The sequence below is a fragment of the Phascolarctos cinereus genome, unplaced genomic scaffold (genome assembly GCF_003287225.1).
Source record: "Phascolarctos cinereus isolate Bilbo 61053 unplaced genomic scaffold, phaCin_HiC Scaffold_726;HRSCAF=1367, whole genome shotgun sequence".
Lineage (NCBI taxonomy): Eukaryota > Metazoa > Chordata > Mammalia > Diprotodontia > Phascolarctidae > Phascolarctos > Phascolarctos cinereus.
This window is the reverse complement of record NW_027556098.1, coordinates 107,700,392-107,727,327: the sequence shown is the minus strand read 5'-3', so window position 1 is coordinate 107,727,327 and position 26,936 is coordinate 107,700,392. Positions and strand designations below refer to the sequence as shown.

At 38.4% G+C, this 26,936-nt stretch overlaps 1 long non-coding RNA gene across 1 annotated transcript; it reads right to left on the bottom strand.

Annotated features, from left to right (window-relative positions):
* Nucleotides 1-25,293, bottom strand: LOC110222287 (uncharacterized). Its single transcript, XR_002328340.2, has 5 exons — nucleotides 25,162-25,293; nucleotides 9,635-9,693; nucleotides 3,256-3,469; nucleotides 1,165-1,231; nucleotides 1-196 (listed from the first exon to the last, which is right to left on the bottom strand). It is a non-coding gene; the product is annotated as an uncharacterized LOC110222287 (long non-coding RNA).
* Nucleotides 25,294-26,936: the final 1,643 nt, after the last annotated feature.

Here is a 26,936-nt window from a genome sequence, read left to right as displayed (position 1 = left end):
TTAATCCATCTGAGTGAGACCTTGTTGTATTTTTTTTCTCTCTCTTATTCCTCTGCTGGAGATAGAAAGACTTCTCACTTCTTCTGTACCCTACAGAGGCGTATGTAGGTGGTGTGTAAGCTGTTGCAATGCCCAAGGACTGTGGGGCTGGCAGATTAGAGATGGTGCTGGGAAAGCCGTGGAAGGAGGCCAGGATCTGAGGCGTTATAAGAACATGGTGAAGGGCTTTGAATGTCTGTGTTATTGTCTCTTTCAAGAAAAGGGCAAGATTTCTGTGAACTTACACTGGGCTATCTTTCCTTACTCTCTGTCTACAAGCTTTCTTTTTGCCTGGTACTGGGTCCCTTGATCAGAGTGAGTTGCTTGTCAGTCATGTATTTCCATGGACCTGCTCCCAGCCAGGGATATCTCCTTCCCCCTCCAAGCCATATAAATATTTGCAGGACTTCTAGAAGTCTGCCTTCTTGGCCTGTTGTGGTTAACACAAATACTGCCTGAGGCTATTGTAAGCTTCCCAAGTCCCTGGCTTCTCCATGGTGAGAGGCTGAATCTACTGATGGAAAACTCCTTTTTAAAAAATAAAGACAGCCGAAATTTTACAACACATTCCATACTGATTTGCAGCAGCAGCCTGCAAAGGTAGCTAATGTGCAAGCCTGTTGTCATTATCTTTTTTTCTAGACCTTGAAATTGTCGCAACTCATGAAAATTGGGCCTATACTCTGTTCATAACCGTGTCTGAATCACAAATTGCCTAGGGCCTGGGTCCTGGAATCATAGGCAATAAAGATATGTTCCCACCAGTGAAAAATCAATCTTTCCAACCCAAAGAAAGGCAAGTCCTTTGCTCTTTTAGAAAAGCCACATTAGCAATGAATATAACAAAGACTGCATGAACACACTGAGCAGGCTGGCTATGTGTTACTTTGCCATTGCAGGTACAATGAATGAATTCCATAAGGACAACTATTAGGGTCATATCCTTCTAAATTATATATCAAATTCAATTAAATTCAATTTAATCCAGTCCATTGCAATTCAGTGCTTAGCACAGTGTCCAATATTTGATTGATTTACCAAGTGCCTACTAAGAGCAAAACAAAAGCAGTGGGTTAGGCTTGGGGTGGTAGATAAAGAATAGGCCTTACAAACAGGAATTCTTACCTCTGAATAATACTGTCTGTGTGATCTTGGGTCAGTCATTTAACATTTCAGTGATATGAGCAGCTCTCTAAGAATATAAAATGCAGACCAGATAAAGGAAGTATCCTCCCAATAGCGATGAAGTTCTTTATACCAATTAAATCACATGTGTTATTGTTTTTTCCTCATTTTTAAAATATACAATGCACTATCCTAGGCACTGGGGAAAGAGAAATAGAATTCAGAGAACAAAAGAAAACTTACAAGGAACAAAGATGGATAACTCTGAACAAAACATGTAGTATTTATTCTTCTTATCTTATTGTGCATTGTTTTTGTATTTAAGTTTAAAATAAATTAATTTTAAAAAAAGAAAGAGAGAAAAAAGAAAAAAAAATCATCCCCTGTCCTCAGGGAACTTACCTGCTTGAGGAGGGAGGAGAATGATACAGTATAACAGATAAGTATATATAAGATGATTCAAAGAGGAAGGGAGTAGCTTTAAAGGCTAAGAGAATAAGGAAAGGCTTCTCACAGGAGATGGCACACGAGCTGAATCTTGAAGGAAGCTAATAGAGAGGACCACTCAGGCTTGTAGAGAATCCTACACAAAGCCATGGAGGCAGGAGACTGAGTGAAGACATTAAGAACATAAAATAGGCCAGCTTGATTAGGCAGAGCTGATTTAGCATAAACATTGCAGTCAAGCATGAAACAATACACAATAAATTTTCCAAACTTTCCATTAAACAACAACAACAAAGTATGAAATACAGACTGCCTGAGAAATACCTATGCCTTTGATAGAAAAGGTAATTTTGGGAGGTTTAGGCAGTGAGACTTAATGTGGGGATGAGGAAAGGGTTAGTTGGGTTTTGGAGAAAGCTGCCGGATGTAATTATTTCTTCTATAACTATTTTAACCCACTTTCTAATGTTGATGGATCTGTGATCTCAACCAATCAATCAACAAACATTTATCAAACTCTTACACATGCCAGGCACTGTGCTAAGCACTGGAGATAGAAAGATGAAAGTGAAACTGTCCCTACCCTCAAGGGGCTTACATTCTAATTTAGGAGACAACATGCATATGCAAAATAGATACAAAGAACACATGAGTTAACAGTGAATGGAAAGGCACTAGTAGCTAAGGAAACCAGAAAGGTATCATTTAGAAAGCCATCCTTGATCTGAATCTTGAAGATAATCACGGTTTAAAGAGACAGAAGTAAAGAACGAGGGCACTTCAGGCATGGTGGAGAGCCACGGCAAAGCCATAAAAATGAGTGATGTCAGGTTTTGAATCTAGAATAGCAAGTAGGCTAGAACAGGTATTCCATCCCTCCAATGATACAGATTGCAACCCATACACTCTTCATCCTGGACAACTCTTGTGCATGCCATCCTGTAAATCTTTTCTTCCAATGTGCAGGGGACCTTCTTCTAGATGTCTTGAGAGTGTGTGTTGACCAATGGAGCACAAAGGGTATACATTGGCTCTCTATCCCATTTCAAACTGCTGTCAAAGTCCTCTTCTATACTCTCTCCAAGATATTTGCATTTACTTTTAAGTTGTAGAAGACTATGGATTCACATAAAGAACTGGTTCATTTAGAGAGAACAATGATTTTCCATATCCTTCTACACAGAAAATTAATAAGGACATGGGTAGGAGAGTAGACATGATGACCAACACTGTGACCAAAAACCATAAAAACAAATCCAGTGGGAAGCAATATGAGCTAACATTTATATAGCACTTTAAAGTTTGCGATTTATTTCTTCACAGTATCTGTAAACACTGGAGCAAGTTACTTTCCTAAGGGAATCTGGAGAGTTCTTTAAAAAAAAAATCATACAGGCAAACATATTTCTTGAATGCTCTGTCCATGTAGGTGACTCTTGCTGGGAGTTTTCCAATGGAATATTGCCAAGTCCTTTCATATACCCCCTTCAGTACAGAACCATTAAAAACGATACCTCATGAACAAATTTCAGTGTTAAAAAAAAAAAGAAAGAAAAAGAAAACTACTGGAATCATTTAGCCTCTGTCCACAGTCTCTCTTCTTCCAGGGAAGAATAGACATTTTCTGGGCCCATTTTGACTTACCTGTTGGTCCTGCTTTTGTTTTGCTCAGGGTTGGTGAGGAAAGGCATGATTTCTGAAGGGTCTTCAATCAGGAGCCTGGATGTATTTTGCTACCATGTACTCCCTCTAGCACTTGGCTTTTAATTTCTACATCTGAATTATGAAATGCCACCTCTACCAGCCCGCTGCCAGGAGCTGGGAACATTAATATTGATGTCCAGAAAGGTTTGCAGTGCTGCAGCAGGGTGATTTAAACAGGAGAATTATCAGGGACAGCACGAGAGTAAATAAATCTAAAATTCAATTTGTTTTTCCTTTTCTTTCACCCAAATTTTCTTAAAGGAGAATATGTATATAAATTCATATTCATATACATGTGTATACAATATGTATACAAATATATCTTTATGATCTATGTGTATATATACATATGTATTTATGTATACTTATCAATATGCTATGTATTGTACTGCATGCTAACATAATCTCCAAACTAGTTAAGTATAGTATTTTAATATTCCTACCCACCCACTCTAAATTCTACTTCAGAGGCATGTGGTCAAAAAAGACTACAAGGAGCTGGGTTGCATCTCCAAAAATCAAAGGAAATCATAGGCTGGCAGATGAGCAAGAAGAGGGAGGGGCAGGCAGGGCAGATCTTGACAGGGTGCTCTTCCCCAACAGTTTTTTACACTTGGGTATCACCACCCCATTAGTATACACCGGGCAAACTGTTGTTTGTGATGTTTGGGAACCATCTGCCGAGCCTGAGGCAAGCTTGGCATTAAAACCCAATTTCCTTTTGTGACCTGAAATGAGGACTAAATTTGGTGGTTCTGACTGAATTCCATTCTGAAATGTGGAGGGTGGGGAAGAGGAGTTTAGAATAAAGCTCCTAGGGTGGGAACCGAAATAAAGAAAGAGCCCTAGGAATCCAATGCAAAAAAACAGACCCCCTTCAAGATTGACGCAGCTGTCATTATGCTCACAAACCAGGCTTATCCCCTGATAGGAGGACTGATCTCAAATCTGCTTGCCCAGATCAAGCTTAGCAGAGCATAGCTTTGCTTGATTATTATTTTCAAACATGGCTTTAGCTAACTCTGTTTGATTTTCCATTGGGAACACAGGTTGGGAACTTTTGTACCCAGAGAAGAAGCATTGAGGTTCTTGTTCTCAGGAAAGAGAGAAGACCTACTGAGATTTTACCCCAGTCTATTCTCTGTCTCTGTCTCTCTCTGTCTCTGTCTCTCTGTCTCTGTCTCTGTCTCTCCCTCTCTCTCTCTCTCTCTCTCTCTCTCTCTCTCTCTCTCTCTCTCTCTCTCTCTCTCTCTCTCTCTCTCTCTCTCTCTCTCTCTCTCTCTCTCTCACTGTTGTGCTCTCTCACTCTCTCTCTCTTTCACTCTCATTTCTTTGTTTTCCCTCTCATGTCTTGGGAGAAAGAACATAATTTGTCTGTGTAACTTCATCTTCCATATGCTCAAAAGAGGGGAGAGAATAGATCCTTGGTTTAACATACTTGGTGTTTTACAGATTAAAGTGCTGTATAAATGGGAGTTATTTGTATTAGGATCATTATTGACATCACAGGGGATAAGGACTGAATCTGTTATTTCATTGGTATAGAGTTCCCAGAAGAGAAAACTTCCTTTACCATTGAAGGCTGGTCCCTTCTCTGCCAATTTTAATAACTAACATTATTATATACATATTAACATTTATCACATGTTATTTATATTATTATTATATTATTTATTATATTTATATCATTATATATTTATTTTATATTATAAATTTATATTTTTATACTATATTATTATTTTATATGATGTTATTTATTATATACATGTTAATAGCTAACATTTATATAGCACTTACTATGTGCTAGGCATTATATTAAGTACTTTACCATTATTATTTCATTTGATAATAATAGCTAACATGTTTATAGCACTCATGTTATCCCAGGCAGGATGCTACTAAGTGCTTTACAATTACTATCTCATTCGAGCCTCACAAGAACCCTGGGAGATAAGTGTTATTATTACCCCCATTTTACAGATGAGGAAACTGTGAGGCAAACAGAGGTTAAGTGACTTGCCCAGCGTCAGACAGCTACTAAGTTATCTGAGGCCACATTTGAACTCAGGTCTAACCTGATTCCTAGCCCACAACTCTAGCCACTGTGCCACCTAGCAGCCATTCGAATCTTAGAGCAGTGCTATCCAATTAAAATAGAAATGTGGGTGGGGGTAGAGTGGGGAGGAGGATTAGTTCACACATAGCTATCCCTGCAGGTTTCATATTGATATAGTCTTAAAATATAACGTTATCTATTCTTTATCTAACTATCTATCTATCCGTCCATTTACTCCTTCACCCATTTATTTATCCATTTATTCATTCACTCATTAGTCAGTTGGATATTTCCCAATTACATTTTAATCTGGTTTAGTTTCACTCAGGAGGGTTGTGGCTACATTTTTAACAACTGTCTTAGAGTTCTGTCTAGATCATTGAGAGATTAAGTGACTTTCCCAGGGTTGCATAGCCAGCACGTGTCAAAGCTGGAACTTGAACTCAAATCCTATATTGACTTTGAGGCCAGCTACCACTACCCCACATTGCCTTATATTAATAATATTTCTGTCACTTAAAGGGTTGCCCCATATTTCATGTGTTTTTTTTTGGGGGGGGGGTTAGGCAATGGGGTTAAGTGACTTGCCCACGTTCACACAGCTACTAAGGGTTATTGTGTGTCTGAGGCCGGATTTGAACTCAGGTCCTCCTGAATCCAGGGCTGGTGCTCTATCCACTGCGCCACTTAGCTGCCCCACATATTAATGTGTTGGGGTTTTTTTGCCCCATACTTCAAATCCACGATCTCATTAGATCCTTATAAGCAACCCTGTGAAGTAGGTGCTATTGTTATCCGTGTCTGAGGATCAGAAAGGTTGTGACTTGTTCCAAATTGTCACATCCAGTTAATACTGTGAGAGCTGGGATTTGAACAAAAGTCCATCCAGCATTCTTTCCCCTCCACTTCCAAGGGATGCATTTTCCCAACCTTGCCTTTTTAGAAATGTTGGTGCATAAGACTGAAAGGATATGCTAAGTACTGAGAGGACTGACAGGAAGAAGAAAAGGAAAGCTTGAAACATGATAAGGCTAATAAGCAGTGCAGCCCAGAAAAGCTGAGCTTTAAATTGAGAGTCGAAGAATCCAGAGGCTGGAAGGAGAAGAGAAAGCCCGAATATCATCAAATTGGCCAAAACAAGAGCCCTGGCAGCCTGAGCCCCGAACAACAAAAGGAGACAAAGTAATCATGGTGTCAGAATACAGAAAGACACAGCATCTGCAGTGTCGGACTTATTTGATCACAGATAAGTTGACGCCATATCAAGTTGCACCTGACATCTTCATAGTTATTGCAGAAGTGAACAGGTTGTTGCGACATTTGCAGGTACCCCTCTGTAATGCTTATTAGTAGTTACTTTAGCACCATCAGTCTCCAAAAGATAAACCGTGAAGTATGATGTACTGTTTTATGCATGACTGTTTTTTTTAAACTAATGAAAGTGCTTAGCCATGAGTTCTCTCACATCCTTTTCTTATTTTTAAATAATTTTTTTTTTGCAGGGAGGGAGGGTAGGCGCTACGCAATGGGGTTAAGTGACTTGCCCAAGGTCACACAGCTAACAAATGTTATGTGTCTGAGCCCAAACTTGAACTCAGGTCCTCCTGAATCCAGGGCCGGTGCTTTGTCCACTGCACCACCTAGCTGCCCCATTAAATAAAAGTTTTAATGATATCTTTAAAAAGAAAAATTCCTATTGCTTCCCAGTGAATCTCCGATAGAACTTTTTCTTCTAAGAAAGGAGAAGTCAAAGGACCATAGATAAAGGATTAGAGAGGGTCTCTGACAACATTTAACCTAGAATTCTTAACCAGGGCAGGCAGGTAGCACAGTGGATAGAGCACTGGGCCGAGTCAGGAAGACGCATCTTCCTGAGTTCTGGCCAGACACTTATTTGCTATATGACCCTGGGCAAGTCACTTAACCCTGTTTGTGTTAACTTCCTCATCCATAAAGTGAGCTGGAAAAGGAAATGGAAAACACTCTGGTATCGTTGCCAAGAAAATCCCCAAATGGGGTCACCAAGCATCTGACATGACTGAAAAATGACTGAATATCTTAACTTAGGGTTTGTAAGCATGTTATTTATAAATATATACATATATAACATATACCAGATTATTGGGGCAGCTAGGTGGCACAGTGCATAGAGCTCCAGCCTTAGAGTTAGTAGGACCTGAGTTCAAATCTGGCCTCAGATACTTGACACTGTGTGACCCTGGGCAAGTCATGCAACCCCGATTGCCTCAGCAAAAACAAACAACAACAACAACAAAAACATATCAGATTGCTTACTGTCTCAGGGAGCAGGTATAAGAATGAGGGATAGAATTTGAAATTTAAAACAAATGTTGAAAATTGTATTTACATGTAGTTGGGGGAAAATAAAATATTATTAAAAATATAAGAATGAGGGATAGAATTTGAAACAAAACAAATGTTAAAAATTGTTTTTATATGTAGTTGGGGAAAAATAAAATATTATTAAAAATAAATATATACAAATGTGTATATGTGCATATTTTGCATGTGTATATAAACATGAGAAACAGTATTGCATAGTGGATATATATTTGTAGATGTAGATGTAAATATACATATATATATATATATACATATATATATACATTCATGAGAGACAGTGCAGCATAGTGCATAGAGAGCTGGCCTCACAGTCAGTAAGATTTGAATTCAAATCCCATCCTTGACATATTTTGGCTGTGTGACCCTGGGCTCAATGCCTTAGTGTGCTAGGTAACATGTGCGTATATTTATGTATACGTATGCATGTGCATGTGTATACACATGGACATTTATGCATGTACATGGACATATACATATATGAAGAAAAAAGGGAAATATAAATATATAGATATAGATATCTATAAGTAAATAGATATACATATACTCAAATATATTTTAATGGAAGAGTATATAGAATTGCCTTCCTTTTTAATTCTATATATTTTACCTTATGTATTTAAAAACAATTTTCTAAGACAGGGTCTATAAGCTTCAGGTGATGCCATAGGGGTCCATGACACACATACAAAGAGTTCAAGAACCCTTGATTTAGTGTAACCCCTAATTTTATTGATGAGGAAACTGATGTCCCAAAGGATTAAATGTAAGGTCACAACAGTAAGTCTCAAAGTTGGAATTTAACCTCAGGTGTTATGACTCCCAGGCTAGCATTTTTTCCACCACCCTACCTTTCTACCAAGTGGAGGAACTTCACCATCCAAGTCATTTATAAAACAAAGAACTGACTTAGGACAAGATCGCCCCAGTGGTTGAAGCCATTTGTTATCTTCAATTTATTGAACAATTATTTGTTGTTGTTTTAATTTACTTTATGGAAGTCAAAATTGATAGTTAATAGTATTTGCTATGTGTCAGATGCTATGACAAGCACTGGGGGGAGAGAGAGACAGACAGACACACAGAGATAGAGACACAGAGAGACAGAGAAGAAGGAGGAAGGACAGGAAAGGAAAGGACAGGAAAGGACAGGAAAGGAAAGGAAAGGAAAGGAAAGGAAAGGAAAGGAAAGGAAAGGAAAGGAAGAAAGGAAAGGAAGGAAAGGAAAGGAAAGGAGGAAAGAAGGAAAGGAAAGGAAAGAGAGGAAGGAAAGGAAAGAGAAAGGAAAGGAAAGAAGGACAGGAAAGGGAAAGAAAGGAAAGGACAGGACAGGAACAGGACAGACAGGAAAGGACAGGAAGGACAGGAAGGAAAGGAAAGGAAAGGAAAGGAAAGGAAAGGAAAGGAAAGGAAAGGAAAGGAAAGGAAAGGAAAGGAAAGGAAAGGAAAGGAAAGGAAAAGGGAAAGGGAAAGGGAAAAGGAAAGACAAGACAACCCTTGCTCTCAAAGAGCTTACAATCTAAAAGGTGAAACAAACACACAAAACACAGCTGGAAAGGTGAGGGGTAGAGAAGGAATGTTCTTGGTGTGACAGAGGAGAGGAATGTTGGACAAGCCCAAAAAGTTTAAAATAAATGCAGCCAGGTGAGAAATAAGGAAATAGCTGAGGAGATGCCAGTCCTATTCTTAAATGGAGGAGTTTATGACTCCAATCAGAGGGGCAGACAGAACTGATGAGCTATGAGTAACATGACTGATTGGGTTTTGCAAGATGATATTTCCCAAGGATGAGTTTACTGGCTTCATGATAGAGAACAAGTCCCAAGGCCTGATAGGAAAGAGGAACTTTCAGTCTAGGTAGAGGTCACACATATCCTGCCTAAACCACATTTAGTGACCTACCTTACAGACCTTTGTTAAACAATGTCAGTGTATTTTGGTGATGCTGAGCAGGATTGTACCTGTAATATCAAAATTAGAAAAGATGTCATCAGTTAGACTCTATTTCTCTGCCCTATCCCTTCCCTAAATCTAGGATAGAAGCGCTGCATGGGTGCTATTTTTTTATTTGTAATTTTCTTTTGGTTATGTGTCTGAAAAGAAGCTTATTTTTTCTTTTCAATAAAAATAAAAATTTAAAAGAAAATTATGACAGGTTCTGATGAGAGAGTATTACCCAAGTCTCTTTACAGAGTTGCTTGAAGCCCTGATCTGTATACTTTTTGGACTTAAACTCCAGGGTTTCTGTTCACTCATTCCTTTCAAATTCTGATTCCCTCTCCAGCCATTTATTCCAAAATATAATACTTGCAACCACTTCATACTGCTTTAACCTAAATACCATCAGCATATGGGCCCTCCTTCTTGCTGTGGCTAACCCTTCTACTTATGGTTTAGATCCCATCCCCTCCTGTTTCCTTTGAGATATCAAGACAGAGTTCATCTTTGCCTCATGATTCCCTCCAATTTTAATCTCTCCTTCTCTATAGGCTCTCTCCCTTCTGCCTGCAAACACACTCAGGTCTTTTCTGTCTTTAAAATACAAAACCCAAAATTGATACATGCATATCACTTTCACCCTCACACTGCTCTGTCCTACCTTTTTTCTCACCTTCACTTTGAAACTTACAGAAATAATGATCTCCATACATTGCCCACTCACTGCTCAACTCCATCCATTCTAATTTATCTTCTCTCTCCACTGTTGAAACTGTTTTCTTCAAGTTTAACCGTGACCTCCTTGCCAAATCCAATGTTCTCTTCTCTTTTTTTTTCACCCCCTGATTCTTCTACCACTTTTTTTTTGTTAACTACCCTTTCCGTCTTGAATCTTTCTCTTTCCATGTCTTCCATGACACTTTTCACTTCTGGTTCTCCTGTTACTTCTCTGACTGATGCTTTTTAGCCTCCTTTAGCATGAGATTTGAGAGTCAGATCTTGCATGTTTTAGCTGTGTAACTCAAGGTAAGTGACAAGCTCAATAAGATTTCAAATGAGAAAAGATACTTGAAATCATTTAGTCCAACCCTCTCATCTTACACATGAGGAGCTGAGACTCAAAGAAAGGGAGTAAGCATTCAGACTTACAAAAGTTGGATGGGACCTAAGAAGTCCAATCCTAACCTATGTAGAGTCTCCTTTATCATATCCCATTCCTCACAATTAGAATCAACATATATTTCAAATCAATAAGCATTTATTAAGTTCCTCCCATGTATCAGACACTGAGATAAGCTCTATGAACAATTCAAAAGGGAAATGGCTTGGCTTTGGTAGTAACAGGTTATGTTATTGGACATGATGTCTTCAAGCAGAGGTCAGATGGCCATGGATCATGTAAGTTGTTGTGGAGGATTCTTATAAACTGGACTCGAGCTGGACTAGCTTCCAACTTTACAGTTCTGTGATTCTGAGGAGGAGCCCATGATATCCCAAAGTAGTTCAATTTACTTGGGGAGTAGCTGGAGTGGTGGTAAAAGAGCAAAATGAATGCACTGTATATACTCATCTCTCACTTTTTTATAGTCTAGTCATTTCTTTGTAGCAGCTATGTCACATACTGGTTAGAGGACAAGACCCAGGGTCAAGAAAATGTAAATTCAGATCCAGCCTTACACACTTACTGGTTGTGTGACAGAAGCAGCTAGGTGGCTCAATGGATAGACTCAGGAAGTGGGCCTAGAGTCAGGAAGACCTGAGTTCAAACCTGGTCTCAGACACTCATTAGGTATATGACCCTGGGCAAATCACTTAACCAATGCTTGCCTTAATTCACTGGACAAGGAAATGGCAAACAACTCCAGTATCTCTATGCCAAGAAAACCCAAAAAGGGTCGCAAAGAGTTGGACATGACTGAATGACTGACTGAGCAATACCCATAAATAACAACAACAAAGTTGTGTTGTGTAAGTCTCTAAGCAAGACTCTAAGATTCTAAGCAAGTCACCTATATTTTCTCAACTTTAGTTTCCTCATATATAAAATGGGCATAATAATAGCATCTACATCATTAGGTTGTTATGAGTATAAAATGAGATAATATATAGAAAGTGCTTTGCAAACCTTAAAGTGCTAAGTGTTAATTAGTATTTTAATTCTATATATGGCCCATCTTTCCGCCAGTACAGTAAGCTCCTTGAGGCAGGGACTATGTTTCAAATGTATTTATTGTTCTTAATTGCTGACTACTGTCCGTATGGGTTTGTACAAAGAGTAGGTGCTTAATACAATATATTTTTGTTGAATGAATGATATTTGAGAATGCTTATTTGGGCAGCTGTTTTGGGATGGATTAGAATTGAATTGAAAGAGACTGGAGGCAGGAATAACAGTGAGAAGTTGCCAACAAAGAAGGAAACATTTCCCCTTTTTAACTTAGTCAGCAGCTCAGTGAATATATTGATTTGTTTTTTTAAAATATTAATTTCCCTTTAAAAATTTGTGTGAAAGACTAAACAAGTTGCACTTTTGATTTATTTACTCAGATGCAGTTCCTGATAATTCCACTTTTTAAATCACCCTGTTTCCACACTGCAGGCCCTTCCAAGTATTAATATTAATGTTCCCAGCTCCTGGGCTGGACTGGTGATAGTGACGTTTCAGAATTCACATGTGAAAATGGAAAGGATCTCACAGTTTCAGATCAAGTTGTCCTGTTGTCTGGGCCTGAGAAAAGGGAATCTAAAATATTCAAAGAGAACTAAGAGAAATACTTTCCAGGATTTAATGATAATATCTCCTATTACATAAAAAGCCCTTTGGATATTGAGTATAAGTTCCCACTTTGGGCATAATCATGTTTATAAGCAATTCAACAGACTAGAAAAAACACTGGCCTTGAGTTGAGAGGGAGACCTGGGTTCTTTCCCAATTCTGCTGCTAACTCAGTGTCACATTGAACAGGGACTTTCCTTTCTCTGGGTCTCAAGGTCCCCATTGCTAAAATGAGAAGTTTAGAAAAGATAATCTTTGGAGATCCTTCCTAGACCTAGAATACTATGGTTTTAAATTATGGTGCCTGTGGCATTGACCAGCTGAGCCTAAATACTGACTCCAGCTGAGCCAAGCAAGGATCATCACCCAAAGTCAAGGTCAGATTTATTTTTCAATTAACAAACATGTGTTAAGTGCCTGATAGGTGCCAAGTATTGTGGTTCCAATGACAAAATTGACATAGTTTCTTCAAAGCTATGGGATTTTGTTTCTTTCTTTTTTCACTGCCCTTCAGTATGAATTTGCTGAGTTTAGGGATCTAAGTTCCCATATAGAATCAGTGCTACTCCAATAGAGCCTCTGAGGAGGAACCACGTGTTGAGTAATTGAACACCAACCAGAGTCATTAACCTTTCAATTCCTTGGAAACTCCCCTGTGGATATATCTTATTTGGGTCACTAACACTAGCTCCAAATGCCAGAAATGTAAATGGTACTGAAGAGAGGGATGAGTGTTGGGACCATAAATCCACCACCAAAAATGAAAGCTAGTGTAGAACCTAACAAGGAAACGTAGTTCCATGAGGCATTTCCAGAAGGTGCAGCTCTCTTGACAATTCTGAGGTAATGAGGAAAATAGCACCTCTCTGAGAGTCACCGAAGTATCATTTAAAGGGAGTTATCCCCTTGTAAGTCAGTAATTGTTCCCATTTATTTTGTGTTTTAAGGTTTGCAAGGTGCTTTTCACCCATTAACTTATCTGAGTCTCACAAATACACTGTAAGATACATGCTATTATTATCCTCATTTTACAGATGAGGAAATAAAGACTAAGGGAATTTTAGGGCTAGTATTTGTCTGAAGTGGGATATGAATCCAAGTTCAATGCTCTAATCATTATTCCAAGGTACCTTTTTGTCAAGATTGTGGTAGAATACTACTGCGCCTTAAGAAACGATGATCTCGATAATCTTGGAAAAATATGGACAGACTGGCATGAAATAATGAAGAGCAAAATGAACAGAACCAAGAGAACATTGTATACAGCAACAGCAATATTGTTTTAAGGACAGCTTTTAGCAAATACGTCATTTTGGCTATTATAAATGCCCAAATTAACTACAAAAAACATACGAAGGAAGACACTATCTACATCCAGAGAAAGAACTGATAGATGTATAGAATGTGTTTACATATATGTGTATATACATATATGTGTGTGTATATGTATATGTGTGTATATACACATACACATATGTGTGTCTAATGGTAGCCATCTCTAGGACAAGGGTGGGGAGGTAAGAAAAAAGAAAGGAAAAAAATAAATTTACATAATAAAGTCATTGAATATTTAAAAAGAATAGCAAGTCGTACATAATAAATTTGCAGTTTGATGTGCAATCGTCTTTTCTTTTTTCAATACTCTCTTAAGGAAATGCTTGTTTTAGTTTGCAAACTAAAAATAAAATAAAATAATTTTTTTGAAAAACATTGAATCTTGGCCCTTGAAAACCTAGAAGCTCTCTTATTCTAGTACTAGAAAAATCTTTTATTTCAATGTTGTGGGTATAATATCCACTAATACATATTATAACCACTTATACCCTAGTAAATGGCATTGTATGTATATATTATATGTATGTGTGTGTGTACATGTTGTATATTTGTATACATACATATCCCTGTATATGTATATATTTATATATATGAATGCATACACATACATTTATAGATGTGAGTGTATATATATCATGTATATATATACAATGTATGTTAGCATATGTATATGTCCATTCATAGACAGACATAATTTATATTGATACATTTTGTTTTAATATCACATTCATTTCCAAATATATCTCTCTTCCTTCTCCCTCAGGGATGTGAGAAAGCTTTAAAAAAACAGAGAAAAATCAAGCAATTTGGCAAAGCCAAACAATATGTTGAGCAATATTCCATACTTTTAGCCCTGCCTCCCCCCACCTCTAACAAATGGTTTTAATAGCTGTTGTGGACCAAAAAAAAAAAATCATAACTTCATAGCCAACTTCCATTGACCTAAACCTAGTTAGTTGAGGTCTTTAAATGACAGGCACTTTACTTCAATAAGGCCTGTTCTAGATGCCATCCAGCCTCTACCCTTTTGACCTTGGCTTCCCTGGCACAGTCTTGGAAAATCCAAAGGCCAGCCATTTTTGGGGGGGGAAGGGGAATGAAAGCTTCTACTGATCCTCATCCTGAAGTCTCAAGTCTGAATGACAGGAGGGGAGAAGGAAGTTCAGAGGGGGCAATTGAACAAAAGCATCATCTTCTTTAAGTTTTAAAGGTTTTTCTTAGCATGATGAACTCAGAGGAAATGGCTGCTCAGTGGACGAGAACAGTAATAGCTTATTATGTATGTAATGTTTAAGACGTTTTTTGGACCACGCTTGTGATTTCATAGGCATAGAGAGGAAGTTCCTTTTCCTAATGCAGTTAGTTTAGTACTTTCTCTGCAGTTTATGTTGCCTTAGGGAGTTACCAGGGGAAAGGGGGACTCTGTGAGATTAAATGATTTGCCAGGACCCTCCTAAATTTGACAACCTTTTTACAGGTGAAGCCCAAGGATCTGGGCAGGCTGGGCCACCAGCTGTTGTCCTAGCTGACATTTGTAAGTGGTAAGGTCTGGGGAGCTAGAAGGAGGGCTTCTGTGATAGAAGCTACTAGCTCACATTTTGTCAGATCCAGCTTTGTGATCAACATGCTCCACCGATGGGAGACACCTACTGTAGGTAATGAGATGCTTTAATATTCTGATTTTAGCATCCACTTTTCCTCCCAGATTTCCCAGTATTATTTATTCTGCTGCTCTCTCTCACTTTCCCTTGACCTCCTCCCGCCATATGTGGACAGTAGAGTCTAAGATGTTGCTTTGAATTTTTTTCCCCGTAGTTACCCACTGGGGCTTTTGCTGACCTCAATTCTGTTTCTATAATGAGGCCATGCTAATTCGTGCTGAGAGCTTATGAGTTTTCTTTAAGCATGGGGAGAGGTCACCAAGATATGGTCAGGAGTGGTTCTTTCCTCTGCAACTGCTGCTCCGGAGGTCTGATCAATTTACTTTCCTGTTGCCATCAAACATTTTTCCAGAGAAATGAGCGAAGGAATGTATCTGCTTCTGCATGGAAGGAGGAAGGGGAGGGGACAGGGGACAAGATAGGTAGATAAAAAGGGGGGGCCTGAGAAGGGGAAAGGGTGAGGGTCTCCATGTGGCAATGGGGAATGGAAGGATTATTGGCACTACTCAGCCTATTCAGACACCAGTCACTTTGTCACCACATAGCAGAGGCCAATTTGCACGGCATGATTAGAACAGGAAAGCAAATTAAACAGTTATTAAAGAGAAGCAATCAATTGGTACCTTGCAGTAGGCTGCAAGAAGATCTGTCAGTCTCCTTTATTAATTGAAGAAATGCCTTCAGGGAAGCCCTTTTAAAGCATGCTTACTTAGTTACACCGAAGGCGCAGTCCCTTAACAAGACACCTATTATTATTATTAGTGATAATACAATAATAATAATGATGATGATGATAATAATAGCAAATATTATTTCCTCTAGAATGATAGGTCTCTAGGGGATATTATTATTGTCATTATCATTATAATTTTAAAGAATGTATCTTACTGGGCCCTAATTACCATTTTTATGACTACTACATATTCTTTCACTCAGGAGAAAAAAAAAGATTTGTTTATTTAGGTTCCCTGTTCCCTCTCCCCCTTTTCTGTATTACCTTCCTGAAGCTTAACTATTTGTAAAGGAAGCATGCTGGCTAAGGGCTTACAGGAACAGAGGGAAGCTGCATTTATGTCAAAGGGCACGTGGGTTTGGAATCAGCCATCAGTTACCTATGTACCAAGTGGCATGCTAAGTTCTGGATATACACAGATAAAAATGGTACAGTCACTGATGTTAGAAAGCTTACATACCTGTTACCACATGATGTTTATTTGGCCATAGTATCAATGGAGTACTGTCATAACCAGATATTTTGTGCTGTATTGAGTAAAACATTCTCAGGCAAGAGCACATCTAGGCAAGGAGGATTACTACCAGTGCCATCTAAGTCCAGGTAGAAAGCTATGATGAGGTGTCCAGGAACAATGTTGCATAATTAAAGGGATCTCTAGTGCTATTTAATGGATAGACACACTGAAAAGCACAGGGAGGCCCTTGAGACTTGACAGCTGGTAGCCACAGTGATCTAGGGGAGAAAATTAAGGTAGCTAAACTAATTTTTTTTCCCTCCTAGTTCTACTATCTGTCTTGTTTTCTTTCCTCAGTCCTGCCTTTTCCTCCCCTATTCCATTGAGCCTCATTATCTTCTCTCTCTTTCAAATAATATCAAAATGGAAGGATACTAGTGACCATCTGGTCCAGTGCTGGGGACCTGCAGCCTTGAGGCCACATGTGACCCTCCAAGTCCTCAAGTGCAGCCCATTGACTGAATCTAAACTTCACAGAACAAATCCCTTTAATAAAAAGATTTCTGTAAAACTTAGACTCAGTCAAAAGGCCACACCCAAGGACCTAGAAGGCCACAGGTTCCTCATCCCTGATCTGGTCCAACTCCTTCATTTTATACTTAAGGAAATCAAGAGCCAGGGATATTAAATAACTTTTCCAAATGCACAAGACAGTTGAATAGCAAAGCTGGGATTTGAACTCATGTCCTCTGACTCTAAATGTCATATTTTTTTTCCCTGCTATACCAGGCTTCCTATACTGTAGATCCTTCTCCAACTCTTATATGTTTATACTCTTACTGTTTTTTTCTTAGTCTCTCCAGGAGCTATGGTATAGCCAAAGGAGGACTAGTCTTAGCAATAGGAGACCAGTGTTCAAGTCCTAGCTTGAACACCACAGACAAGTAATTGAACCTCTCTAAGATTCAGTTTTCTCATTTATAAAATAGGGAAATCATATTTGTGCTGTCTAAATCATAGGGTTGTTGGGGGAAAATGCTTTGTAAGCCATAAAGTATTTTACTATATAAATATGAACTATCAGTATGATTAAGTTATTTTTTCCTCCCTCTTTCCTTTGTCTTCAAGGGAGATTTACTTTGCCACTCCATTGATTGCTTTATCTTTCTGCTCCACAACTCATGCAATGAAATATTGAAGAGAACCAATATAGCATCACTCACTCTCTCACTGCATATGCCTCTCTTCTTCCAGAAAAGAAGAAAAAAAACCTCTCTCTTCTTTAGAAATGTTATCACCACCATCATCATCATCATCATCATCACCATTATCATCATCATAATCACTACCATCATCACCAGTGGGTCAAGAGGTAGCATCCTATGTGGATGGAGAGATGACCTTAGAGGCAGGTCCTGCCTCAGCCACATTCTGGCTCTTTGACTCTGGGGCAATGACTTAAACCCTCAGTGCCACAGTCCACTTTATGTTACAGATGAGTTGCCAACCTGCCTCAGTGGAAGGAGTTTGCACATGAAGAGTTCTTTACATTGATGAAATATAGATGTGGGGATGGGGGAAGTCACATAAACACTTTCTTCCCCCATTGGAGGTAGAGTCATAACAATTTCATTGATAAGACGAAAGGAAGCAGCTCTGTGGCATCCAAATAAATGATCAGAAAATAATCCATCAGAGTAGCTTCTTCCTTCCTTTCCATGGGGCTGATTATTACAGTGTGAAACAGCATTCAGTTCCCTCATGTATAAAATAATTAATAATAATAATAATAATAATAATAATAATACCTTATAGGTTAATTGTAAGGACAAAATGAGATATGTTAAGAGCTTTAAAATCAAGTGAGTTTTATTATTAAAAACTCATATAAATGAGTTTTATTATTAGTACCATAAATATAGAACTATTAGAAAATTCAAAGTCCAGCTTGTGCAACCTCATTTTAAAGATAAAGAAATCAAGGTCCAGTGAGATTAAGTGACTTGTGCAATGTCATGCAGGTGGGATTTCTCCTTTGTAGTCCATGATCTTCCTACAGTACTACACTACCTCCTATCTAGTAATAGTAGGCTAGAAAAGTTGGGGCTGAGCAGGTGCAATGGGGATGACTTGGGGTTCCCTCTATCCGTATTACTTAATTCTGTTTCTAAAGTATATTTGAGGGCTCTTAAAAAACCTTACCAGACAGGATATCAAGCCATGTGTGATCATACATCTCCTCTGAAGATCTTGGGGAGCAGGGTACGCTTATACCATATGGAATATATCTCCATCCTCTGTGAGAGTAATGCCATTCCATGGGTCTACTAAATATTTGGTACATGTATGTATTCCTAGATTATGGCCAGGCTTTACGTGTTCAGAATATAATCCCATTTTCATAGTATCTGTTGATTAAGCTAACTTTCCTGATTATTTTTTATGGGATACATATTCTGGGACAGATGGTTGTGAAGGAAAGAAGAAAAAAGAAAGTAGCAAATTTCTTAGGCAAAAAGGGAAGATTTTTTTTATTAATTTGTTTTGTTTTGTTTTTTCTTTTCTCTGTTATTTAAAGTATGACTGAAAGTAGATGAACAGAGAGAATGGCAATCTATTTTAGTGATCTGGAATTTCAAGAATGATAATTTTAACATCTATCATAATGAGATTGTGTGAAGCTAATGAAAGAAGAAAGAGACAAAGAACGCCAAAGTATTTTAAGCTTTGTGATCTGATCAATGTGGGCGCCCTTCTCAGCAGTACAAATAAAGACCCATCTGTGTTCGTATTTTTCCTTCACTTTCTACGTATGTGACCTTTATGGGCCTCAGTTTCCTCATCTATAAAAAGTGGTGTTGTGAATGATCCATTCATTCCCTCTCATCCATTATGGATCTCATTCATATTCTTCCATAAATATTTCAATTGAAGGCTCTGTGGCCTCCAATTAAATAGACTGCCTAGAACTTATCTATTATATGACAGCCTGGTTATGTGAGATATTCAATGGAGCAGTTAAGCCTCTATTTGGTACTGGGACTGAACACACACACACACACACACACACACACCCCTGCCCTCAGGTAGAAATAACATTTTCACAGGCAAGTAAATACAAAATATTTGTTTTGCTTTGGTAAAACCCGTGATTTATCAATGTAGGGAACTCCCTCAAGTGGAAACTCTCCCTATTAACGTGGATGGGTCGATGATTCATTTGTAACTCTTTGTCTGGAGCATTGAGGCCTACATTACTTGTTTGTTGTTGAAGCAGATATTGAACCTAGGTCTTTCTGACTTCTGTGGTTACGAAGATCTTTTTGGTAGCTATGCAGAGTGAGCATTAGAGAGGGAAGGGACTGGAAGTAAGGACACTAATTAAAATGTTATTTAAATCATATAGGCAAGAGGTAACAAGAACCTGTACTAGGCTGGTGATTGTGTGAGTGAAGAGAAGGAGATGTATACAAAAGGTTTGTGAGGTTGAAGGTAATAGGAATGCAGGTAGAAGATGGGCCATCATCCACAACATACAGTGAACAGGTCAACTTGGCTGGAATATTGAGTGAGGCAGAATAATGTGATTTCAATATGGAAAGATGAATGGGAAACAGACTGGGAAGGTTTTTAAATGCTGAACAGAAGAGTGTTTTAGTTTCTTGAACAGGGGAATGGTAAGAATATACCTCTGCTTTAGGAATATCCATTTGACAGCTGGGTGGGTTGGAGAGGGGAGAAACTGGAACTAAGGAGACCTATCTGGAGGTTGTTGCCCAGAGGTAATAAGAACCTGAGCTAGGCCAGTGGCTGTGTGAATAGAGAGAAGGCACACATGCTAAAGATCCTAAGAATATAGAATTGGCAAAACTTTTTAACTGACTGGATACAGAAAATAAAGGAGAGGGAAGAGTCAAAGGCAATCTCCAGAGAGCAAGCTTGATGGTCTAAAAGGAAACTTGGGAAGGGAGTTAGATAGAGGGGAAAAGAGAATGAGTTCTTTTCTGGATATATAGAGTTTGAGATACCTGCGGAACATCTAGGTGGAGATGTATAGGAGGTAGAAGGTAATTGAAGACTAGGACCCAGAAGAGGTATGAGAGATATATGGAGTAATAAGATTTAACTAGTATTGGTTTCATGGAAGAGGAAAAGGCTTAGTCTGAAGAAAATCAGATGCTAAAAACAAACCAAAAAAAAAAAACCATAAAAGGGGCAGGTAGGTGATGCAGTACTTAGAGTGCTGGCCTTGGAGTCAGGGGGACCTGAGTTCAAATCTGGTCTCAGACACATAACATTCACTAGCTGTGTGACTCTGGGCAAGTCATTTAACCTCAATAGCCTCACCAAAAAAAAAATCAGATGCTTTATCTCTATTTTCATAAATATTTCAAATATTTAAAGACTTACAGAGCATCAGATTCTCTATTAACAATTACAATTACTAAGGAAGTGGGATTCAAAGAGGATTGGCACATTGCTGTGGAAATTACAAGATGGAATGAACCATTTGGCCTTCTACCCTATTTAAGGGAAAGGAGAGCAATATCACATTGGCACTGATACACCCTTCACCACCTTCATTGGCATTCTGTGCTAGAGGCATAAGTTTGTGGGATGGGGAGATTTCAAGAACACTTTTGGGGTGTGAGCTAGAGAAATTGGTCCAGATGGCAAAGCTCCTTGATAGCTAGCAATTCACTCTCTCTCCTTCCTATGCCAGATGAGAACAAGGAGACATCTAGGGTGTCACTCAGTGAAGAACCATAGATGGTACTGGAATATGTCACAGCTTATTTGTATTCATTGGAGCCCCCAACACCCACCTCTATTTTAGCCACAGGGAGAAAAAAAATAATAATGCATTCCAGCAAAAGCCCACAATGCAGATCATTATCATGTGAATGACAGCAGGGATAGAGTTGAGGAAAGGAGAGTAGAGGCAAGAGACCCTGGAATTAAGCTGCTTCTAGCTGGCTTCCTCCTCTGACAGGTAAATTTCAGAGGCAGTTATGGCAGAGGGGATTGAAAGCTGACTTTGGAGCTAGCAAAACCAGGCTTTAACTACTACCTCTGTCACATACTGGCTGTGTGACTCTGAGAAAGTCATTGAAGTAAAAATGGCAGAGAAAGGGCCAACATGCATCTGTAGAGAATGTTTCCACCCCTGGGAGCTCCCATTGATAGAGATCAGCGAGATCTCTTTGACAGGTTTACATCATGAATGAAACTGCATTTTGGAGCATTGCATATTTTTCTTTATGATCATAAACCTTTTTTTTAACCTCAACCTTTTTCTATTTATCTTTACTATTTTATTCTTAATTTCTATCTTCCCATACTGAGGAAGGTACTTTGATACAATCTTAATCATCATTCCATATTCTGAAGTGCAACTGGGCAGACTAATTAATTCTAAATAAAGGCATCTCAGGCAGCAGAGAAAAAACCTTCCTCTGCTGCCATCCTTTCCCCATTAGCCTGGAACATGGCATAGAACATTAGCATAATGCCAAGTTCAGAGGTGGTTGGTGAACGGGTCCCAGCAAACAACTGTGATTGCTTATGGGAAGGGAGACACCTCAGGGTTAATTGCCAACATGTATGCTTACACACACAGGGAGACAAACATGCCTCACTGGCTTCATAAATACACAGAAATCAAATTACCCAGCTAACAGGCTGGATGCAATTTCTTTTTTACCCTTCATAGTTTCAACTCATAGATGGAAGGGTTAAATATAGGGTGGGTTAACTCAGGCCAAAGAGGCTGCTGCTGGTGAGGCTTGTGCTTCACCTTTAAAGTTTCATTGTTTACTTCATTTTTTTAAAAATTTTGGCAAATTAGTCATTTCCTTAGAGGGAAAATAAAATAGTAGACATAGAGCTGTTGATCGCCACATTTTGACGAACTCACGGTTCTTTATTTTTAACTTTGCAGAAATTATCATATACTTATTGTGAAAAGATGTATTCACATTAGTTGTAGATTGTTTGTTCGTTTGGTTTTTTTTCTTTGCATAAACAGAGATTCTAAACCTCCTCCGTGGACAGACTTGAGGGCATCTGGGAACTTGGATAGGAAACAAATTGCTTCTTTATTTCAGTTCAATTGTTTTCCATTATAATCATATTTTTTTAAATTGTGCATTTAAAAATATTATTCTGAGAAGGGAGCCATAAGCTTAACCAGACAGCCAAAGTAGACCATGATAGAAAAAAGAGCAAGGACCTCTGTGTCTAAAAACAACACCTACATGACCAGAATTTGTCTTCCTCACGTTCTGTCATCCTCTTATAGAGACACCCAGAAAAGAGGACCTGGCCAAGGAGAGGTGGTGGGTTTGTGAAGAGCCCTGAAGAGCTATGTATCTGAGATCAAAACCTGGCTGAGTATGCCAGCATTTCTTAAGATTAGAAGGGATTTGGGGGGTTGAGGGTAGAAATCTAGGTTTTCACTAGAGATTTCTTTGGTAGAAGTTCTAAAATTAAGGCTATAGCTAAAAGAATTTGGATAGAGAATACTTATAATCCCCCTTTCATAAAAATATGATGAAGATTCACTTAAAGAAAGTTTGAAAAAAAAAACTAGAAATAGAGATATGTCTATTGTCTGAAAAGTCAAGATACCTTAGATTTTCATGTTATCTATGGGGCACCTAGGGTGGGCAGTGGATATAGAACTGGGCCTGGAAGTCAGAAAACCACAGTTCAAATCTGGCCTTAGAAATTACTGGCTATGTGACTCTGGGTAATCCATTTAACTTCTGTTTGCCTGTTTCCTAATCTGTAAAATGGGAATAATAATAGTATCTACTTCTCAGGATTATTGTGAGGATCAGATGAGATAATGATTATAAAGCACAGTGCCTGGCACATAGTAAGTACTATTTAAATTATTATTAAGAACTTTAGGAAACATCTGTTTTAAAACAAAGGAGATAAGGAATAGTGACTGTTTTCTTTTTTTGTCTTTGTTTTTTCAGCACTTGGCACATTACCTGGGACATAATAGGTACTTTATTGAATAATGCTATGAGGCATTCATTTGCTACAATAGAAAGGGTACCAATTTTGCAACCCAGAGCCCAGGGTTCTAGTCTTCATTTTGCCATTATTATATAGCCATGTGACCTTGGACAAGTCAACATATTTTTAAGTGTATATTATGGAACTTAACTGCGTGACCAGTAAGGTCCTTTTTTGTGCTAAGATTATAGAGTATAAGGTATAAGAGGACTAGGTGAAGACCCAAGTGTGATTTAAAGGGTACTTAGAAACAAATTTTTACACACTCCTTTCTCACTAGTGGTGAGGCAAGAATTTTAAGCTCTTTTCAAAAAGTCTGACCTGGAAAGAGTCTAATTTTATATTCCATCTGCACTAGGACAAAAATGTTTCTGCACCAAGTTCAGATTTGGGTGAAGGGAATGTAGAAAGGTAGAGTCGAAAGAATGATGGATATGAAGTCAGATAATCTGAGTTCAGATCCTAATTCTACCATTTCCAATCTGTGTGATTTTGGATAAGTCACTTTAATTTCTTTAACTATAGATAGATGAAGGGATTAGACTACATAAACTCTAAAGTCCCTTCCAGTTCTAAATTTATAATCTCACAATCCTAAATTATATCTATGCTAATGGCACAGATGCAGCCAGAAGCCTACTTAAACAGCTAGAAGCCCACTTAATTCAATAAATGTTAATCAATTATCTACTATGTGAAAGACACCGGTTATATTATTAATAATAAGCCTGAAGTTTTCTTTTGTAAATTTGCAATGATTTGTTTATAATATCATCTATATAAATTTCATAGTAATCTTTAAGTGGGATTTTTATAATCATCCCCATTGTGAAGCTGAAAAAACTGAATCAACCAGTTTTTCTAGTCTCACAAACCAAATCACTGTTAATTATGGAAAGAGAGCTCTGGCTCCTTCCCCTCCCTTCTGCTTGGTGATCTCCAGTTCTACCCATCTTAAATACTAGGTGTCTTGGATCTTTTCTCTTTTCACAAATATCTAGCGTTATTTATTATTATTTTTTTTTGGTGAGACAATTGGGGTTAAGTGACTTTCCCAGAGTCACACAACTAGTGAGTGTTATGTATCTGAGGCTGGATTTGAACTCACGTTCTCCTGACTGTAGGGGGTCGGTGCTCTATTCACTGTGCCACCTACCTGCCCAGATACCTCCCCTATTCAATGTGCCACCTACCTGCCTAAATACCTATCATTTCAAACCAATTGCTCAACCTCACTGGACCTTGATTTTTCATTTCTGCCAAATGAGACAACTGGATTCTTATGTGGCAGGGCTTAGCACAATGCCTGGCACAGAACAGGTGTTCAATTAATGTTTATTTATAGATGAACTATGCATTATCTTAAGCTCCCAGACAATTCCCAAATTCTATAATTCTATCTCTGCACAAGACAGGCCTTCCATAAATTTTCCACTATTTTTCCCCCTCTGATGAGAAGCACAGAACTATCAAATATGTAATAAATAGAAATCCTTTTACCTTTCACACATTTTCAAATTTTCCCCTGCTGCTTCAGCTAATTAATTATCAATGTGATTTGTGTTTAGACAAAAGGGTTTGTCTCCTTCGCAGTCCATCTGCTTCTCCATAACCTTGCTGTGAAGTTATTGCAAAAAGGAGTTGGTGATAAAGCAATCATCTCCATGGCAACTGTCTGCTATGTCACAAACACAGGACTGTGACCTAACTGCAGGAAGAAGTGGATAAATCTGGGTTCTATTACGGAGAAGAGAAGAGTTCTTAGTCAAACACTAAAGTTCATTATTTTAAGAATTAGAGGATGGGGAAATCAGTCCATTCAGAGAAATGGAGCTAGAGCAGCTCTCTTGGTCAGCATCCAGACTGATGAAATGTATACTTTAAAGTATGAAGTACAATTTTAACATGCCACTTTCTTATACATACAGGTACAATTTATCTGGGCCCAGCTGGGCTGTGTATGGTATATATATCTTATACTGACCTTTCTCTTCTGAACTCATTGATATATGTTATTGATAAGCAATTTAGCATACTGTCTTATTTTATAGTTTCATGTATAAATACATTATGGGCTGAAGTGTGTGTGTATACTTACAGTAACATTTTTTTCATGTCATACACACACACACATGCACACACACATACACACACACAGACACACTTTACTTGACCTGTAATTCATTGATAAGGAGCTGCTGATAAGGAATTTCAACTTCCTTCTGTTCTTCAAAGAAAATGGATGAGTACCTTTTCTGTTTCGTATTGTCTTAGAGTTATCTAAGGCACCAAGAGGTTAAAAGACAGCCAGGGGCATGAGACCAGTATGTGTCAAAGGAAGGACTTGAACCCAGGTCTTCATACCAGAAACACTTCTCTGTCCACTAGGACTCCCCCAGGACAATGCTGTGTACATAATAGAACACTTATTCATAGAAGTGAAGAATTCCTAATATCTAGAAAGACCCTAGAGAGCTGACATCCCCACCACCCACCACCATACATGCACACACCTGCATTTTCAAGTCCATTCTTTTATTAAGCAGTTATTATGTGTAAGTTATTATACTTGTCACTAGGGATACAAAACAGCTTTTGCTGCCAAGGATCTTCCCTCATACTGAAAGAAAAGAACATGAAAACTGTTAAGAATATGCACAATCATTGTAAAGGGAGAGAACATTAAAAAGGACATCTGGAAAGGCTTCGCCTGTGAGTAGACACATCAGTGAAGCTGAGGATTCTAACAGGTGGAGGTGGGGGGAGGTGAAATTGCAGATATGACCCTCCAGGCATAGGGTGGGGGTGGGGGGAATGTGATTAAATATTATGTAAAGAAGCAGAGGTAGGAAATAGAATGAAGGAGCAAATACTTAGGGGAACTGAGGCTCAGAGAGATTAAATGACTTCCTGAAATCATGCAATGAGCTTTGTGATTAATTACATACAATAAACTGTCTGTGCTTTCCACTTGAAAGTGACTTTCAAGTCTTCTCTTGTGTTAAGAAATCAAAAAGACACTTATCTAAGTATTGGCCTCAGTGATTTCTTTATAGACAGTCTTTCCTTGACCTGGTGACAGAGGATTCAGGGGTCATCATTCCTTTCTAAATAAGCCCGGGACCTCTTGGACAGCTGTAGATATGGTTAATGTGGTGGTTTTATAGCTTTTGCTTCATCTACGCCTTCAACTGAAAAATAGCAAGTTTGTTTAAACTGGACTGGCTCAAAGCAAAATGGCTTAGATCATAGTACAGATGGACTTCTGGCCAGAG